Source organism: Saccopteryx leptura, chromosome 2, assembly GCF_036850995.1.
Source record: "Saccopteryx leptura isolate mSacLep1 chromosome 2, mSacLep1_pri_phased_curated, whole genome shotgun sequence".
Classification (NCBI taxonomy): domain Eukaryota; kingdom Metazoa; phylum Chordata; class Mammalia; order Chiroptera; family Emballonuridae; genus Saccopteryx; species Saccopteryx leptura.
The window spans coordinates 284,062,486-284,083,570 of record NC_089504.1 but is presented as its reverse complement, the minus strand read 5'-3'; the positions used below and the strand labels follow the sequence as shown (position 1 = coordinate 284,083,570).

The window sequence follows — 21,085 nt, the reverse complement described above, 5'->3', positions numbered from 1 at the left end:
GTAAAAATAAATAGCTTGTGATTTCTATACACCTACCCAGTGGGAAACCTTTCGCTTTTTTTAATATAGAAAGGGATCATGTGAAATAGGAAGACAAATTCAAAAAAGATTACTAGTAATCACATACCTGTTACCCTCTTTCCCACAGATCTTCCTAAAAGACATAGGAAATGAAATAATTAGATTTGAGGACACCTTTGAAGAAAAGCCACCTTTTGTCTAAGCCCTAGCAGAGGGCATTCCAAGAGAAGATGTATTTCTTTATATGCATTGTTGTTGTATATGTGCTTACATTTTTCCCATGGCTTTTTTTTTAATATGTCTGTCCTGCTTTCTCACCATTGTCATTCATGCATTTATTTATTCAGTTATTCCTGAGTACCTACCACTTTGCCAGGTGCTAGGAATCCCTAGATAAATGTCTTCCCTTCAGGGTAACAATGAATAAACAGTCCAATATAAAGTGGTAAAAATTATTAATAGAAATCTAGAGGAGGGAAGGTGACCACAGGACAGCTGAGGGAAGCAGGGAAGGAGAAAACTCTTAGAACTTTATAGGTCTAGAGGAGTCCTCTGGGTAACAAATGGGGAAGGGTGGCAAGTGGAGGAAAGGCACCCAGTAAGAAGGAACAGACTGTGTGAGGTCACGGAGCCATTTGAGAACAAACCTTCTTAGTAAATAATTATTTTCTTGAAGATTACTTTTGGGAAGAGTAGAAACAAACGAGCAAGAGTCCAGAAAAGGAAGAAACTGTCCTGTGATAAGGAATTTGAACTTTATCCTGTAAGATTCTGACTGTACTTTGGAATAGGGCATGACTGTATTCAAAGATAATTAGGAGAGATGGTAAGGGCCATTGGCAGTGAGAACAAAGAAGAAGGGGTATATTTAAAGCATTTTGGAGGGAGAATCTTTAAGATGATGTGGGAATGAGGGAGTGGAAAGAGTCTAGGGCAGTGGTTCTCAAATGTTGTGAAGTCGGGGCACATTTAAAATCCTACAAATAATTGTAGGCGCACTATATACAAATTTCTGAGAAATATGTTATAATAATTAAGTCAAATATTAAAGAAAAAATATATAATGTCCAAGCACACTTTTATGGTAATTAAATGAAATAAATACAACAAAATTAAATTTATTCTGACATTAAAAAACATTTTTATGTTATATTTTCTGAGTTATGCTTTTTAGAATTCATAAAAAAGAGAGGTTAAAAAATTTAAAAATGACAAAAAAGTTATCTTTTTATACAGGGGTCCCCAAACTACAGCCTGCAGGCAGCATGCAGCCCCCTGAGGCCATTTATTCAGCCCCGCTGCACTTCCGGAAGGGGCATCTCTTTCATTGGCGGTCAGTGAGAGGAGCACATTGACCATCTCATTAGCCAAAAGCAGGCCCATAGTTCCCATTGAAATACTGGTCAGTTTGTTGATTTAAATTTACTTGTTCTTTATTTTAAATATTGTATTTGTTCCCATTTTGGTTTTTTTACTTTAAAATAAGATATGTGCAGTGTGCATAGGGACTTGTTCATAGTTTTTTTATAGTCCAGCCCTCCAATGGTCTGAGGGACAGTGAACTGGCCCCCTGTGTAAAAAGTTTGGGGACTCCTGTTTTTATATATATATAGATACATTCTTAGTAAGATTTAATAAATTTGGCAGGTCTGGCACAAATGTGTTAAGTTTTTTCATTCTTGTGTTTATGAGAAACATGAGCCTGATGTGTCCTAGTAATTTCTTTAATGTTTGGGCATATATTTGAAAGGCAAATTCACATTTTCTCATCAATACATTGAAGAATTCTTCTCTTTTTACTCTTAATTATGTTGAATGCAGAAAACCACCACCATACAGATCATCTTAACTTGACACCAAACAACGGATAGAAGAAACTTGCGTTCAGTCTTTCCAGGGAACATGGGGGGTAGTGTAAACAATCCAGCACCACAGCTTAACAGCCTTTTGCAACTTAATTAGGCAAGTAAGGTGGGGGGTTGGGCAGACTGTCAGCTTATAGCCAATTCTCCACACCTCTGTCCCCCAAAAATCTAAACTCCAAAAACCCTGTTGATTTTTTAGTCCCCAACAGGCACATATTTCTCTGGAATACCATAGGGCAGGGGTTGGGAATCTTTTTGGTTGAGAGAGCCATGAACGTCACATATTTTAAAATGTAATTCCGTGAGAGCTATACAATGACCCATGTACATTACGCATTATTCAATAAATATTTGGTGTTGTCCCGGAGGACAGCTGTGATTGGCTCCAGCCACCCGCAACCATGAACATGAGCAAGTAGGAAATGAATGGATTATAATACATGAGAATGTTTTATATTTTTAACTTTTTTTTTATTAAAGATTTGTCTGCAAGCCAGATGCAGCCATCAAAAGAGCCGCATCTGGCTCACAAGCCATAGGTTCCAGACCCCTGCCATAGGGCACACCTGGAAATCTTCTAGGGTGTACCAGTGCACCCTGGTGCACACTTTGAGAAACACTGGTCTAGGGTGACTGGTTTCTGGAAAAGGTGCCATTTTCTGAATGAAATAAAAAGTAGGGGTGATAAAAGGCAGATCAGCTGCAGGAGAATATTTGCTCTGTTTATGTTGAGTTTAAAGACTGTGGGACATCCTGATGGTAATGTCTACTGGAGCTTGTGGTTGGAAAATCTTCCTAGAGCTCAGTATGGTTCAGCCAACAAACAGTTATTGTCTACTTTCTATATGCCAACTATTGTGTTCAATAGGATGTCTGGATTAGGGATATTGGTTGAAGAGCCATCTGTTTGTAAGTAGTAATTGAAACTATAGAAAATCATCCAGTGAGAGCATGTTGAATGAAAAGAGAAGGTTTGGAGTGGAGCTCTGGTGATCTCGATACTTAATGAAAAGGCAGAAGAAAGCTGAGAAAAAGTGAGAAGGAGTAGAAAGGTGTTATCACAGAAGCCTCATTGGAAAGAGATCTGCAAGAAGCATTGAGGAGTCAACTGTACAAATCCCACGAAGTCATTTGTGAACTGGTTGAAGACAGTTTCTACCAAGTGGGGCAGGTGGGAGCATTGCATTGTCATCTTCTTTAGAGGACTATGTTTCCCAGTTCTTATATATTTATACTCTCTACCTTTCACTTCTCTTCCTCATCCTATCCCTTTGCCTACCCTACAGCCACTCTCCCTGATACATTGTTGACTGATTTTTATCTCCTGAATTCCAGGCACATTTTTAACTACTCATAGACCCCTCAACCTTGATCTTTGTTGGCACCTTGAACAAAACAAAACACATTTACTTTGATGTTAAAAAAAAATTGAATCTCCTCCTGTCTTCCCTTTCTTAGTTTTAAGACCAAACTTTTATCTAGTCCCCTAAACTAGAAACCTGTACTCATTGAATTCTCTTTCTCTCTTACTTTCTACATCCAAATTGTCATGAGGATCTGTTGTTCATCTTAAAAATGTCTCCAAATTCATCATTTTCTTTCTCTATCTAGCATTGTGAACATACTTCTTTTAGGACTTACTTTATTTTGTCATAATTTTATATGTGTTCATATTTTCCCCTCTAAATCCTAAAGAGTAAGGTTATTCCCTTATTTAATCTTATAACCCTGTCCTTAGTATAGTGCCTCATACCTGGCAGATTGTCAACACATATTTGTTGAATGAATGAACCAGATCTTTTCATAATTGACATTTGCTTCACTGTCTAGAAGCTTATGAAACACTTTTCTTTTTGTGGTTCTGTCCTTTTTATTCTCTGATTTGCCTGTCAACTTACTGTCTCACTTTAGCTATGTTTGGATAACATGTGACCTTTGCCTAAAGAAAATCAGCTGCATTAAACCAACAAATTATGATTATTCCCTTCCACCCCTCCAATAGAGGAAAACATTTCTCAAATAAGAAGAGTGATAGATAATCTAATCGTCAGGGTTTAAAGATGTGGGTAATTATTGAAGAGTAATTACTTCTTCATTGCAGGGACACTATCTTCCCAAAGTTACCCTAATGTGTGGCTTAGAATAGGAACCTAGCAAGTGCCAGGTGAACAAATGAATAAATTAATGAACAAAAGCTTAAATGCAGAAAATAATGTGCATCAGACTTCTAGCTTCAAAGAAGAATCACTTTTATACCACCAGGGAAGATTAGGTTTAAGAACTTTTTAGATGGACCCATTTTAAGGTTGGGCCTTTAGGAGAGGTTCTTACCAGGGAGAGTCTAAGCCTTCAGTCCCCAAACTACGTGGTCATATTACTTTTAACTGATACTTGAGATAACAATTTTAGGAACAGGCATATTCTTTAAAGGGGACTGGATAGATATACACAGTCCTGAAGAAATCAGCCACATTTGGCTAAATGAGGGAAGAAGAATAGGCAGGACACGGACTCCTTGACACATCTGCCTCAGGCAACTTACTGGTACTATTGTCATTTGTAGATGTCAGTCTCAGATTGCTCAGAGTTCCATATTCATTGGGCCATTTCTCTGACACCTTTAAATGGGAGGTCTTAATTCTTTGGCAACTTCATTGACATTTTTCCCCCTAAAGCTACAAATCTAAAACATTTTTTTATTTTACTTTGCCTCAGATGAGGAAAGCAGTATGTTTTCTCAGGCAAATATCACAATATGGCTGTCTTCAGAGGGGCATAGTTTTATGGACTTAGGCACATCGTGTAACCTTTCTAGGCTACAATTTTCTCATCTGTCAAAAGAAGGGGGTGGTTGGCTTACCCAAATTCTCCCTTAGAGCTGCCATGCTGTGATTTGGAATTCAAAATATTTCCCTCACCACCTTAGTCATAGAGGCTCTCTCTCTCCCTTCTGTCTGGCATGCTCTAGTAGCACCAAAAATGATTAATTGAAACTCTATATTAACACAAAAGACAGAATGAGAATCAGGACAATGGCACGAGAATTTCTCTTATAAATGGTTCCTCATTTTGTCAAAACATTTATTTACTCATTTTTCATCTTCCCAACTTAATTACTAATTCATAATTAATTAAATGTATTAAATGATGTTTTATGGTTTGTTCTAAAAGGCAGGTTCCTGCTGTCTTTCAGGATTCTCTAGAAGTATACTTTTCTAATATGTCAAACAGGGTTCCCTGTGACCAATGGCCTTCCCGAGTCTCTCTCTCTTACTAGGATTGCCCATGCTCTTAGCAATAGTAAGGAACCAATCCTTGTGACCAGTAGAAAATGAGAAAGGAATCCTTAGCTCCCATAGATCTTCACCCATAAAAAATCTCTCCCAGCAAAGGAAGGGGTGGAGGCCAGGAATGCCATTTGTGTGTCATCCACTGTTGAGGGCTAAAGCTCTTGAGCCTTCCTGCTGGATGAGCAGCTGAAACCAATCTCTGCCAAAGACAGAATCTAACTTGGTCTCAGGTAACCTGCCTGGGCATCTTCCATCCACCAGGCTATACACCATGCCCCCCCCCCAAGTGACCCTGAGGACACAGTGGGTCACAAACATGACTAGGCATGTTCCATTACAATAAGAGACAATTAATTAGTGGGCAAGAGGTAATGCTCAGTATAATGTGACATTTGCAGTGTGCAATTGGTTGTGGCATTCATGATTGCCTTTGGTCTTTAAAACTCCAAGGTGGGGAAGAGTACTCTTAACTCCATTTCAAATAGGGAGAAAGTGAGGCCACCTGGTCTGAGACCTGAGTTTTCTGATTCCAAATCCATTGTTCCTTCCTTCTTATGCTTTCTGGCCAACCATCACTGATGCTCCCACCCTGCAGGTGTGGGACAAATTTGACACTGCCACTGGGCAGTGTATTTCAGACACAGGAAAGGGTGGCTCAATGTTTTAGTCTCTGTAGAGTTAGCTGCAGACAGAGATCCTCTTTTCCATCAAAGCCAAGCCCCCAGGTTGGGAGGAGATGAGTGACCTAGGCCTTTGCTCAGGGTTTACCAGTCCCTTCCCAGGGTGACACTGAGGTCCCTGGGTTCTTCTTCAACAGAGAAAAAGCATCCTCTTTTCTGCATCCTACTCCCATTTTCCTCAGCATGATGGGGATCTGCCTGTGCAAGGTGTAGCTGTAGGCAGTCCTCCAGACATAGGAGTCAAAGAACAGCCCCAGCTGCTGAGGGTTGGATGCCACACAAAGCATTTGCCCAAGGCCAGGGGAAGTGCACCTTCCCAGACCTCCATGATTCTGAAGAGGTATATAAACTTGCTTGGTTTTGCCCCAAACTCATGCACATTTGCTCCACATAACATTTATTGAACATCTACTATATGGCTGACCCTGTTCTGGGTACTGGAGACGAAACACTGTACAAAACAATTCTGTCCTCCTGGAACTTACTTCCTAGAGAAGTATAGACTAAACTAGGCTTTTGTTACAAAGTCCCCTAAGAGCCAGGTGACCAATGTTTTTTTTTATCCTAGCCTCTTTAGGAATCAATAGAAATCACTTCTGGGATAGGCTACAGCTCAGGTTGCTGAGGAAACCCTTGACCTGAATTGACCATAGGTGACCAGCCAGTATTGCAGTCTAATCCCCTTAACATTCCTCTAAAAACCCACAGGTTGAAGTTTTCAATTCTCTGTAACATTTAAGATCAGAAGCTTGGGCTTTGTTTGTTTTTTTGTTTTCCATTGATAAGATAATCTAGCAAAAAATGGTTGTTTGTGTGTACCACATATTTGTGGAGTCTCTTTTTAGACTATGAGAATTAAAGAAAATCAGAGAGTCCCTAGAACTTTTTGCACAAGAAAAAAAATAATAAGACCTAACTGCTAGAATCCAGAGAAAAGAGTATAAGTGAAGATTTTCCTTAAGATGGGAGTTATGAAAAGGAAAAGAGTAAAGTACATAATACTGATAGGGTCAAATATTTGTCACAATATAGGAATTCTAAGGTAGATAGTCTAATGAATATAAGTTCCTCAGGAAGTTTCTGTTGGGGTGTGGGGAAGCATCTTATTCTCTTTAGGATAGAGCATGTATATATTAGACACACAATAAAGACTTCCTAATTGATGAGTATTGCTGACTAAGAATAAGGTTAAGAGGCTCACCCCATAGACTAGAACCACAGATTTTCAGAACCAGAAAGGACCTTGGAGATGTCTTCTTCAGTTCCTTCAATTACAAACGGGAAAGGAGGGTTAAGGTAATTCAGTATAACAGTGATTATACCAATTACAACAGAGAGGGGGCTCTGAAGTGAGACCTGGGTTCAATTCCTGACTTTGTCATTTAATAACAGTAAGGCGATTTTGCTTTTGTTTTTTAAAAATTACTCATTTATTTAGGTCTCCATTTTCTCATCTCTAAAATGGGGAGTATTGCTGTGAAGGTTAAATCAGAAAATTCATGTAAAACAGTCACCATGAAAGGAAAAGTGACTTGCTTGAGTCATACAATGAGTTACGAGGTAAACCTAGGCCCTGGCCAGTTGGCTCAGTGGTAGAGCATCGGCCTGGCGTGCGGGAGTCCCGAGTTCAATTCCCGGGCAGGGCACACAGGAGAAGCGCCCATCTGCTTCTCCACCCCTCCCCCTCTCCTTCCTCTCTGTCTCTCTCTTCCCCTCCCACAGCCGAGGCTCCATTGGAGCAAAGTTGGCCCGGGCGCTGAGGATGGCTCTATGGCCTCTGCCTCAGGCGCTAGAATGGCTCTGATTATAACAGAGCGAAGCCCCAGATGGGCAGAGCATCACCCCCTGGTGGGCATGCCGGGTGGATCCCGGTCGGGCGCATGCAGGAGTCTGTCTGACTGCCTCCCCGTTTTCAACTTAAGAAAAATACAAAAAAAAAAAAAAAAAGAGATAAACCTAAAAATAACAGTTTCCTATCTCCCTGTCATGTACTTTTATCTACAACTGAACTATGCCCAAAAGAGTAAAAGACAGGTAAGATGTAAGTTTAGTTTAGAAGTGGGTATTCTTATTACTTATTGAAGGCTACTATGTGCCAAAAAGTACCCTGCCTTGCATACACGTTAACTTATCAATACTCACAGAAACCCTACATGGCATTATTATCGTCCCTAAGCTAGAGACAGAAAACTGAGGCTTAGGTAGAATAAATAACTTACCTAAAATCAGATCTGTCTGACCCCCAAGCCCATGCCTTATTCTATGCTGAGAAGACTGGTAAGACTTTTGAGGTAAGTAAAATATAAGTACAAGGGAAAGGTGACTTTGAACAAGGCTGTTGGTAGATCAGCCTTCACAGCTGTCACTGCTCTTAGTGGCTGCCCCCCCCCCCCTTCATGAGGCTCATTTGTAGAAGGACACAGTATGTGAGTGGAGTGTTTTTACACTATTATTTTCATTGCATAGGAGAATCTGTGTAGATAAATGAAGGTCCCACTGCCATCTGGGAGCAGAATTCCAGAAGAACAAACTCTCTGTTCGCCTTGATGGCAGGTGATGGTGTTTTATTTCCAGTGTGAAATGCCAAAAAGTTCACGAATGATAAAATCACCCTAGTTTTTCTTATGAACTCCTAGAAGTCATCTTTGTTGGTATAAATGAGATCATTTAGCCTAATTAGTTCCAAGCTTAATTAGCAGTAATTATCCCAACATGGGAGTAATATCTAAAGCAGGAAGTGCCGAGTCCTCGATTAGATAGATCTCTAATTGGTGTTACAATATTGTAATTAAAGCGTGTTTGTACGCCTCTGCTGCTACACGTGATTTGTTTCATGTCTGATTAAACAGGGAGACCCATCAGCCTTTGAGGGGGCCAGGATTTTACAGCTGACTCATATAACATGTTGAGCCTGTGACAAAAAACATTTGGGACTTGCCTTCGTGGTCATGGTGAATGTGCAGTCCTAAGTAAGCAGAGGGCACTCCTGCCGAGAAAATGAGTACTAGATCTACTCATCCCTCCACTCCCATGTAGCATGTGCTGGATAATTAAAACTTAAAAAATTTAAAAACATAAATATTTCGCCAAAGGGTAATTTTGTAAATTTTATACTTTTGAGAGCTACTTCATATATAACTCAGAGGAGACTATACAGAAAGAACAAATAATAATAGCTATCATTTATTGAGTATTTACTATGTGCCAGATGCTCTGCTAAGAGCTTTAAGTATCAAAACTCATCAAATCATCAGAGAAAATCTCTGAGGAAGCTATTATAATTCCTGTTTTACAGACAAGAACCTGAAGATGAGGCTAACTCCAAGGTAGTTGCTTTAAGCTACTTGTTCAAGAATGCCACCTCTGACCCCTCGACCAGGTTAGCTCCCCAGTATAGCTCCTTGTCATTTTCCTTCACACACTTTATTATAATTTTATTGTCCATCTTCCCCACCAAATGATTAACTCATTTGTGCCTCCCTCACTGCTCTGTACCCCAGTGCCCAGCACTTAGCAAAGTGCCAGCCATGTAGCAGTTGTTTAACAAATAAGAATTAAATGATTTATCAGAAGTCCCCCAACTTGAGTGATTCAAACTCAGCTTTGTGTGCTTCTGTAGTCTGTGTGTTTTCCATTGCATTATGCTTCTTCTTTTAGTGTTTAAATTTCCAAAGTTAACTTTCTAGGTAGAACAAATACAATGAATATGTATTTTGGGAAGATAGAAGGGAATAGATTATCTTTCCTATAATTTCAAAACGTTGCATTACAATTTTGCAATAGATCCCTTAACCATTCACCATATTTATCTATTAGAGATTACAACCTTGTGTTATTATTTAACAATATTTCAGTGGTTCCCAGCTATGGTTTTAGCACACCCCAAGAATGTCCAGTTATTTTGGACAGCGACATAAAATTCTCCGGAGTTTTTTTCATGTTAGCGTTGCTGGGTATGTAAAAGACAATGTGGCACATAATACATTGTGGAGGAATAAGAGGCAAGCTGGATTAGAATGAATCCAATGCCTATAAAATATTGGAAATCAACTGCTATTTAATCGTGGTCACTGCTGTAACATATTTAGGGATTAAGAAGCTCAACAAAGATACTTGTTTGCTCATTAAAACAAATTTTAAACTTAAAGTATAAAATTCATAAATGGGTATAAAGGAAAAAGTCCCCTACCCTCAGTCACTTCAGAGATAACTAATTTTTCATCTATCTTTCTGGAGATATTCTATGCATATACAAATATATACATTTTAAAAGATATTATTTCTTGATAAAACACCATAGTACACACTGAGTCATTAAGATAAATGAGCTCACTTCCTAGTTTAGGCAAAAACAGGAAGTGAGAATGAGAAATTCAGTACATAAAAACTAGCCTGGCCAGTGCTGGTGCAGTGAATAGAGCATCAACCTGGGATGCTGAGGTCCCAGGTTCGAAACCCTAAGGTCACCAGCATGAGTGCAGTATTTCTGGCTTGAGCGTGGGATCATAGATATGACCCTGTGGTCACTGGCTTGAGCAAGGGGTCACTGGTTTGAATGGAGCCCCTGGTCAAGGCACACGAGAAGCAACCAATGAACAACTAAAGTGCCGCAACTATGAATTGAGGCTTCTCATCTCTACCTTCCTATCTCTGTCTCTCTCTACCTCTCTCTTTCTAAAAATAAAATATATAGAAACTAAAAGTATAAAGCTCTGTAAGTCTATTTTCTTACAAAACTATTACTAAACATTGTGATAGATTGAAATTTGAAATATGGTACTAATGAATGAGACATACTGTTTGATTACAAGAATATTGACATCATCAAGTGTGAGTCTTGAGTTTCCCTGGGTTTTTCTGTTCTTACTCTTCACATGATGTGGCTCTTTATTTAATACCAGCATAAGACAGAGGTGATGGATTCCAATCATAGCAAGCAGTTTAATTTACTGCTGGCTTCTGTCACTAGAGGAGTTAGGCGAGAAAGTAAGGATGAATTCATGCAAATACTGTACCATTATAAGAGAAAAAAAATTTTTTTGACAGAGACAGAGAGAGAGTGAGAGAGAAGGTCAGACAGACAGGAAGGGAGAGAGATAAGAAGCATCAACTCTTCGTTTCAGCACCTTAGTTGTTCATTGACTGCTTTCTCATATGTGCCTTGACCAGGGAGGGTCTAGCAGAGTGAGTGACCCCTTGCTCAAGCCAGCAACCTTGGGCTTCAAGCCAGCGAACTTTGGGCTCAAGCCAGCAACCATGGGGTCATGTCTATGATCCCATGCTCAAGCCAGAGACCCCACACTCAAGCTGGTGAGCCTCCGCTCAAGCTGGATGAGTTCGCACTCAAGCCAGTGACCTCGAGGTTTCAAACCTGGGCCCTCCGCATCCCAATCCGACACACTATCCACTGTGCTACCACCTGGTCAGGCAAGAGAAAAGTCTTTATATAAAGGAATTCATCATTACATTATATTGTGTGAAGTTTTGATGTATATTTTGGATGACTATTTTGGTGCAAGAAAATCCACAAAGCTTCCTGCTGTTATTACACTAATATCTAGGATTTTTTTTCTTTTTTGGCTTTTGAATAACCAGAAATGACCTAACCATGATATTAAAAAAATTGGATTTGCTTTTATACAAGTAACAAATGCCTTGACCGGGGTGTGTGTGTGTGTGTTGGGGGGAGGTGCTCCAGTCAAGCCAGCAACTTGGGTTTCAAGTCAGCAACCTTTGGGCTCAAGCCAGTGACCATGGGATGATGTCAATGATCCTATGCTCAAGCTAGCGACCCTGCATTCAAGGATGAGTCCTCACTCAAGCCTGTGATCTTGGAGTTTCAAACCTGGGACCTCAGCATCCAGGTCGATGCTCTATCCACTGCATGACCACTGGTCAGGTTTCTAGATTTTACATATTGATTTTAGAAAGAGGAGAGAAAGAGCCTGACCTGTGGTGGCGCAGTGGATAAAGCATCGACCTGGAATGCTGAGGTTGACGGTTCAAAACCCTGGGCTTGCCCAGTCAAGGCACATATGGGAGTTGAAGCTTCCTGCTCCTCCCCCCCCTCTCTCTTTCTCTGTCCCCTCTAAAATGAATAAATAAATAAAAATAATTTAAAAAAAAAAAGAAAGAGGAGAGAAAGAGAAAAAGGCAGACAGGAGGGAGACGCAGGAAGCATCAACTCACAGTTGCTTCTCATATGTGCCTTGACCAGACAAGCCCAGGGTCTTGAACTGGTGACCTCAGCATTCCAGATTGATGCCTTATCCACTACATCATGACAGGTCAGGTCCAATTGTCTTTTTGTGTAGTGTGTGTGTGTGTGTTTTTAATGTCTTTATATTGGCCCTGGCCAGTTGGCTCAGTAATAGAGCATCGGCCTGGCATGCAGGAGTCCTGGGTTCGATTGCCGGCCAGGGCACACAGGAGAAGCACCCATCTGCTTCTCCACCCTTCCCCCCTCCTTCCTCTCTGTCTCTCTCTTCCCCTCCTGCAGCCAAGGCTCCATTGGAGCAAGGTTTGGCCGGGCACTGAGGATGGCACTGTGGCTTCTGCCTCAGGCACTAAAATGGCTCTGATTACGGCAGAGCGAAGCCCCAAACGGGCAGAGCATCACCCCCTGGTGGGCATGCCAGGTGGATCCTGGTCGGGCACATGCGGGAGTCTATCTGACTGCCTCCCCGTTTCCAACTTCAGAAAAATACAAAAAAAAATAATAATAATGTCTTTATTTTAATATCAAGCTCTGAATGAATCTGGTCACAATCCATATGATGAATCAAGACATTATGTTTATAAAGACAAACTCCAAATATTTTTGAAATGTAAGTTAATTGATTATTTTCCTTTTACCCAGCTTAAATTTAGAAAACCTTACCCCTCTGTAAAATCTTAATACAATTTGAGTTCTCTCTCAAGGTATAGTTCCTCGTGGCTTCTGGCCAGCTTTTCTTTGCTATTATGATATTTCCAAGAATCTGCCTTTCTCCTCCTGCTAGCTAATAACTGTCTCTGTGACTTACTTCAGTTGTTCTCCTTTTATCATTAATAAATTGAGTCAGTACTGTTGTCTTTTAGGGCCGGGACCAGGTGACATTAATCTTATTGGGTTTCCTCCTCTCTATGCCGAGAGCTTTGTACATACAGGGCATTCAGAAAATGGTGGTTGAATTTCTGACAATTCTTCTCTATCACATCCTTCATACCCTCCTCCAAAGAAACCTTTTAGTTCAGACTTTGCATTCCTCTCATTTGCAATCTGTAATGCTTCTGCACACACGGTTTGTATCATATTAATTTGTGTAGGTAGTTGTTCTAGTTACTCTTTTGAAGTATAAGTAAAGCATAAGAGAAAGGTACTCAGGCTTGGAGTTCGGCAACTATCTATAGAGTTAGAATTCTGTCTCTTTGATAATTTACTTGTTGAGTGACCAAGGACAGTTATTCAACCTCCATTGGTTCCAATGTTGTTGTTGTTGTTGTTTAATCAGAAAGGTAGAGGGAGGGAAAGAGTGAAGATGGATCAAATGATTCTAGCGTTAGAATTCTGATTTGGGGCATACTGGTTCCCTATCAAGATTATAAACTTCTCAAAGGCAAGAATTTCCTTTTTCTACAATATGGAATAGATATACTGCTTGACATAAATGGTGCTTAATAAATTCATTCTTAGAAAATGATTGCTATTCTACCCCTTCCAGTGAGAAAGTGAAACGTGAGAGTGTCCCCCTGATATCAGAGCCCATAAACACCTGAAGGGGCTCTCAGATCCACTCTGGGAAATGTTGTTCTGGACTTGGACATCAGCAACTAAGACCAGCACACTGTATCAGTCATGAAGTTGAGGAATACACCTAACACTTAACAGCTTTGCCTTTTCAAGTAAATGTGTTTATGGTTTGTGCTGCTTTCCTCAGTCAGATCATTTCCTTACAAGTAATGAGAGCTGTGTATGCTATGGTTGCAATCCTGTCCCTCGGCTGAGATGGGGAACTCACGTGATGCTGAGCGGGGCCCATTATCCCACTCACAGGAATGCTAAGTCTGGCAAATATTAACTCGGGAACCACAGCAGCAGTTAGGAGACAGCAGTCTGCCCACTTTCCGATTTTCATTTTCTTAACTTGAGCATTGTGCTTATTTTTCTTTTCATTCATTCTTCTTTCTCCTCTCAAACAAAAAGCAAAACAAGACATATTTCCTCTATTTATCTCCAACAGGAAACCCTGATATTCTCATTCATTTTAGGCTAGAAAGCTTTTCCTCTTTTGCCCAAGTGGTATACAATATATTTATTCATCTTTCCTGCCTCTAGTCACAGATCTGGGCATTGGAAGAACTCTGTAGTCTTTCAGACATCCTTGGGAACAGCCGCTCATGCAGACGGCTATGGGTAGAATAGATGGGTTGTGAGAGCAGCTCAAAACCACTCTTGAGTGCTGGAGAAGCTTTCCTTGGAAGAAGAGAAGCACATGATGTTTTTCCATATGGCAGGGAATGGAGTGACATATTAGGTGGAAGAAAGCTAACACACACCTGTATGTAAAGAAAAGATTTATAACTAACAGGGAGGAGTTGTGGTTTAGGTTAAAACCACAAAGGAAGTGAAGGAAGTTACCACGTTCCTCTTTGTGGGTGAAAGATTCTCTTTTGGCTCATCTCATGGGCTCTGAGACCGAGTCTCCTTATAGGAATATGTTTATTGCTCCTACCCTTCTAGAAACGCATCATATGAAGTGGTTTGTGGTCTTAAATAGTTTAGACTTGATTTTTAAAATATAAACATGCCATAAAGTATCCCCATTTCCAAATCTGTTTTCCTAAACATGCTTCCCTTATCTTATATAGAAAGCAAAGAGTTAAAGCTCTCTGGGAAATGAAGGAAAGGAAAGTCTTTTTACAAATTATCCAAGCAATTTCCCAACTGGACTTTAATTCTTCTTTGTTATCCTGGAAGAGAACTTCTGACTAAGTTTTGACTTAGCAAAGAAAAGTATTGACTAGCAGTTGTGTTCTCCTAACAGCAGACATTTATTTAGGACGTACTATGTATTGGGTATTTTCCTTATATTATCTCTAAACTTTCAAAAGTTATGAGAGATAGATTCTATTTTTATTTCATTTTTATAGATGAGAAAACTGAGGGTAATAAAAATCAACTCATACTATGATCTTAAAGCTTAAACTGAGGTGTGTTTGCTGGTAACATTTGTGCTCTCCCCTGCCTTTCCTTAAAATCTGATTTTAAAAGTATTTCAGCCACTGATGCCACAGACTTGTAAGATTTTGACCCTGGGCATATTATTTGATCCCTCTAGATTTGTTTGACAATTGCTTAGGTAATGTTGGGAAAAGTCCTCGTTAGTGGCCTTTTATTAAATGAAGCAACTGATATAAAAGTGTAGCATATAAACTGGCGTACAGTAAAGTCCCCATAATACAGTCATACACTAACTGTGTATTGGTTAGGTTCTAGATCAAACTGAAATTTGCTTGTGGAAACCTTTGATTTCTTTAAACTGCCCTGTCTAACTTATCTTACTCTCTAGCAAAAGACACATGTAGGTGTTAATGAGTATGTTATTACCTGGAAGAGAAAAGCCATACTTCTCTTAAAAATAAAAACAAAAGAAGGAAGCATTGTAGAATTCTGTCCTAAAGCTGGAGACAAGGCTTGTTTCTTGGTTTATTGTTGGTGGAATGGTGGGAGTGTTCAGACGGGACTAAAAAGAAGCCATCTTTCAAGAACCTAAGGCAGCCCTTTAATCTCATGCTGCTTTTTCTGGATATGTTCAGTGTAGGGTCAGACATAGATTCCAGGTCTCAGCTGCTTTTGATCAGATTTTTTTTCCTTTGGTGATTTTGCATGAATTTTAGATCCTAGCAACTTTCAGTTGCCCCAGGTCTGTTTCTCATTGCAGATTTTGTCAAGATTTTACATTTAGGTTGCATTTGAAGGATTTTTCTTTTCTTTTTTTTCTTTTTTGTCTTCCTCTGACTATTGTATGTGAACCTTCAGATTCTGGATATTTTTTTCAGTTTATTTTAATTTAAATATAATATTAGCATATTTTCCTAATTGCAAAAAGTAATAACTACTCAGTGTCAACAATTAGAACAAAAGATTAAAGAAAAAATTGAATCATGCATGAACTCAGCATTCACGGTTTAATGCATTTCCTTGGGTCTTTCCTCTATACATATATATGTGTTTTTCTATCTGTATAAATTGTATGTACATATATGTTTTGTTAAAATTAGGATGTACACATTTTGTATCCTACATTTTTCACATAACTATATCATGAATGTATTTTGCATGCAATGAAATATATTTTGCAAAATATATATTGTTGCATAACAGTTCACTGCATGGATGTACTAGGGTATATTTAACCATTCTTTGTATAAGTTTCTGTCTGAGTCTCTACCTTGGCTTTCATAAATAATTCCTAGAAAAGAAATTATTAGGCTTGACCTGTGGTGGCACAGTGGATAAAGCATCAACCTAGAATGCTGAGGTCGCCAGTATGAGACCCTGGGCTCCCTGGTCAAGGCACATGTGACAAGCAATCAATGAACAACAAAAGTGAAGCAATTATGAGTTGTTACTTCTCACTCTACCGCCTCTCCTCTCTCTGTAAAATCAATAAATAAAATCTTTAGAAAAGGAAGGAAAGAAAGGGAATTATTGGGATAATTAAGGAAAAGAGTATAGACAGTACTTTCAATTTTTTATTTAAAAAAGTATTTGTACCTTATTATTTTAATATTGATAGCCCACATATACTTTTTTAAAAGCCTCTTAACATATAATGCCAAACTGATTTCCAGAAATGTAGCTCTAGCACAGGGCAAACTATGACCCATGGGCCAAATTTGTTCCATGGAGTGTTTTTGTATAGCCCAGAAGCTAAGAATGGTCTTTACATGTTAAAATGGTTGGGGAAAACAATCAAGAGTAGAGTTTTTATGACATATTAAAATTATATGAAATGCACATTTTAGTTTCCATAAATCATTTATTTTTGGCACACAGTTATCCATTTACATATTGTCTATGGCTGCTCTCATCCTACAATGGCAGAGTTGTATAGTTGCAACAGAGACTGTATGGCTTGCAAACCCCCAAATATTTATTGTTCGCCCTTCACAGAAACAATTTGCTGACCCCTGCTTTAGTATGGAGTCCTACAAGTTGCATATGCACATCCATTTTACCACACTGCACACTGGGATTTTTTTATTCTTTGTTAATATGAACAAGTCAACAAATATTTACCAAGTGTTTACCATGTGCCAGGGCTTCATAAAAAAATACAATTTACTTATTATTCTTTGATTACTAGTTTGAATGAATGTTTTCAGAAGTTCAAGTGATTTCTTTTTAATTTTTTGTATGTGTGATACGTTAAATTTTAACTCAAGTATTTATGTTTGTCATAATTGCTTTGCATGAGCTCTGTATAGACTAAGAACATGAACTTTCAGTCATATATATTAAGGTCCTATTTGTTGGAAATATTTTGTTTACGTTACCTTGTTGGTGTTGTAGTTTTATAATTTATTTTTTACAGAATTGTACATTTTTATGTAGTCAAATCTCTTGTTTACTTTTATTCTTTGATTTTATTCTAAGAATATTTTTCCCTGTCCCCAAGGTCAGATAAACATTCATTTATTTTTCTTCTAGAGTTTGCTACAAAATGGATTCATTTTTGTATTTATCTTTAATTTACTATCTCTGAAATTTTTTATTATATGGAGATGAGGATCTTAAATTTTTTCCAAACACTAGAACAGTTATTTCAACATTATTTCTAATCCTTTCATGCCCTAACTTATGTGTGGCATCACCTTTACCAAATTCTTATGTATTCTGGGATGTCCTGGCCCACATTCCAGTTCTCTTTAATGGCACTTGTGTGCATAATTGTGTGTGTGTTTCACTGCTGATTCCTTGTGGATGTTCACTTTGTTGTTCCTGATTAGTCTGTACAGTATACAGATTCTGGATGGGTTTTTATACATTTTTGTTCCACCAGTGTATTACTCCTTTACAATTGTAAATTTCAGGGGCATCGCCCCTTCTTGTGGCCAATTTGTCAGGAATGCAGTATAAGCTTATCTCATTAAAGTACACAAATAGTAAGAAACCTTCCTACCAAACAAGAGATAGAGTTAGGGCCAGGCCTCATATACATGTGACCTGTGAACTGTGGTGCTCATTCATAATCACTCCAGGTGACAGAGGCTTTAGCATTTGTAGCCTAGGAGGTTGGAGGTTTTCTGGATGAAATAGTATCAACTGGCATAAAAAGAGCAAATCTGTGGAGGGGGTTCCCAGAAGAGCTATTGCATGATGAACAGCCCCTAACCTTCTGTTAACTGCTCACCCCAACTCGACCTTGGTTCACTGTGGAGTTTTTCATTTACCAGGTGTGAAAATTGGATTTCACCACAGAGGTGGGGAGTTATTATCTATCAGGTCTGCTCTTTAGGGAAGCAGAGACTGTGATGGGATTTGTTAAAAGATTTGCTATGCACGCAACATATAATTAGAGATGTGTTCCTTTAAAACAGATTTTCAATCTTTGTCATTTTAGGAGTGCTGGGTTTTTTGTTTTTGTCCTCTTTTTTCTTTCTGACAGCCTTCTTTTCCATGTAGGTTGCACACATCCTACCCAGGATCTGAATATTTTATATGGCACCATTCTGCCAAGAGAGGAAACTTGGGGTGAGGAAAAGAGTACAGTTTAGGGAGATGTTGGGGAATGCCTGTAGTTTGGATCTGAAGAATGGAGGGGAGATGATTAAATAATTTTCATGTTGATTAACTACTGTCTGGTCCAGGCCTCAGTTTGATGGAGGTGTTAGGGTCACTTTGAGACTCTAATGAGGGAATTCTTGAAAATCAAGAGTTTAGATTTAATTACTTGTTAGAGACTATATAGACAGCCTCAAAGTTAACCACATCTGCTTCTTTAAAAAGACACCTTGTTTACTATTGTGGAGAAGTAGGTGGCTGAATTGATTACCGGTTAGCATTTCTAGCACACTTTGTTCTCAGTGAGCGCCTTGAACTTATTTATGCATGTGTATTGGATGCTCTCCACAGCACTCCCATGAGATGAGTGGGTCATAAGTTTTATTATCACCTGCTTTTCCAACAAGGAAAGGGGTGCTCCTGAGAAGAGAAGGGACCTACCTGGGTTGTCAGCTCTGAGTTCCTACCACCTTGTTAGGAAATCCTCAACAAAATGATAAAGGCAAGCCCTCACAGCCTTCCTCTGCTCCCTCCTCCCAATCCTGATGTGCTTCCCATGCCTCATCCTGTGTCCCCAGACCACAGTGAGCGTTCCCTCAAAACAAAAATCATCACTGTTTCTTGACCTCTCTGTGTAGGCATTTTACATCATCTTTCTCACAAAGGCACCTTACTCCCCAGCTTTGCTTTTAAAGGCCCTATTTTCCTCAATACCCAGCTCAGATCCCTGAAGTCATCTGTGACCCAGCCCCTCTATCCAGTGAGCCATGTAGATCCTGTCCTCCAAATGTCTTCACATGTGCCCCTTCCCTGCACTTCCCCCTGCCACTACCATATTCAGGCCCACATAACGCTCTACCTGGACTACTATAATAGCCCTTACCTGGGTCCCCGCTCTTTCTGTCTTAAATTCTGCAGTCACATAAATCTTCCTTAAGCAGGGCTTTGATAAACACCACTCTCCCTCTGGGGTCTTTCAGGAGCTCCCTCTGCCTTTAGAAGTAAACGCTAATCCTTACCCTGCACACCTTTCTTTTCAGCCTTCTCTCCTAAGCCAATAACCACCTTTATTTCACATCAAGATCACCCGTGGAACTGTCTAACTGGCGCCTGAGCCTCAGAGGTTCTGACTCGGCGAGGTTCTGACTTGACGAGTCTGCTCCCGCCCTGGAACCTTAGCGGATACTACGCCGCCCTGCCTTCCCGCGCCCGTAAGTGCGCAGCGGCGCTGTTGTTACCAAGCTATACGCTTTTAACCCCTGTGCTTGACTAGGCTGTTCCGTGAGCCTCAAAATACTCGCCTCCCCGCCCCATCTCCACCTGTTGAAATTTTTGTCATGCTTTAAGGCCCAGCTCAACTATCTCCTTCATGAAGCCTTTCTGATTGTTCCAAAGAGATAGGACGCAAACTTTTGACCATTAAATACAAGGTCCTTTCACAAAGTACAGGCCCGCTTTACGATTCCAGCCTTATCTCCTGCCTGGTTCCCCCACTATCCCTAAACTCCCACTGAAATGCAGTCTCAGAATAGGCTCTTTACATACCGCTCTGCCTGGTATGCGGTGCCCCTCCCCCTCTCCCCTCCCTTCCCCCATCTTTCTCTCTCTTTTAAAAACTTTATCCTACTAGGATCAGCTCATGTGTCACTTCCTCCGCGCCACCATTCATCACAACCCACAGTCTTTCTAGACTCTTCCCCTCCCCCACAAGCACTAAGTCACTCTTCCGTGCTTCATCGGCCCTTTACACCTAATGGAGAACTCAAGGGCTATAGGTTACTTCTGGTTTACCTGTTAAACTTAACCCGAGGCAGTGAACTTGGCTAAGGTTGTATTCTGAGGACCTGGCACAAGTTCCATAGTCAGTTCTGAAATGAATGCATGAAGCAATCACGTTCCTCCCCAGTCATCCCGCCCCCGGAACGATCTTTGCTCTTTGCACTTCTCCCGTAGCATTTCTCTTCCCGTCTCTTCTGCACCTTTTTTTTATACCCCTTACTAAATCGCAAACACCCTTAAGGGGAGAAACATGGGAAGATTTCGCTCTCTGCCCACCTAGTCTTTTTCTTTACCCGTGGCAGGAGCAGCTCGATAAATGTTTGTTTAATTCAATTGTAGGTGTTGTGCTCAGCTAGCTGTTAAAACAATCCCATTTAAGGGGTTAACTAATAACACTCAACATTCTTCTGCTTTGGGAGTATTTACATTTAAATGGGAATCTTTAAAACACTAAGGAAAAGTGCTCTTAACGGTGGGATTGCTGGATTGTAGGGAGGGTCATTTTGGGTGGTGCTGGATGGGAACTGGAGAAAGTTGTTTTTCCAGTCCAGGAGCCCGTAGGCAGCGTTTCTGTGACACGGACCCCCATGGGCAGTCTGGTGAAGCCTAAGGACAGAATAATAATTTTTAACTCATAAAATAAAATAAATAGCATTACAAAAACAGTTACAATGAAAATGG

General features: G+C 39.9%; 1 protein-coding gene across 2 annotated transcripts in view; it reads left to right on the top strand.

Annotated features, from left to right (window-relative positions):
• The window catches only part of LOC136390943 (uncharacterized), an 81,750-nt gene that overhangs the window by 31,119 nt on the left and 29,546 nt on the right, over positions 1–21,085 (top strand). Inside the window, exon 1 of one of the 2 annotated variants that reach the window (XM_066362109.1) lies at positions 19,814–19,836. The exons of the other annotated variant lie outside the window; for it this stretch is intronic. The gene's annotated coding sequence lies outside the window, so the exon portion shown is untranslated. Of the gene's footprint in view, positions 1–19,813; positions 19,837–21,085 lie in introns of those variants that run through there. 2 annotated transcript variants of the gene reach the window in all.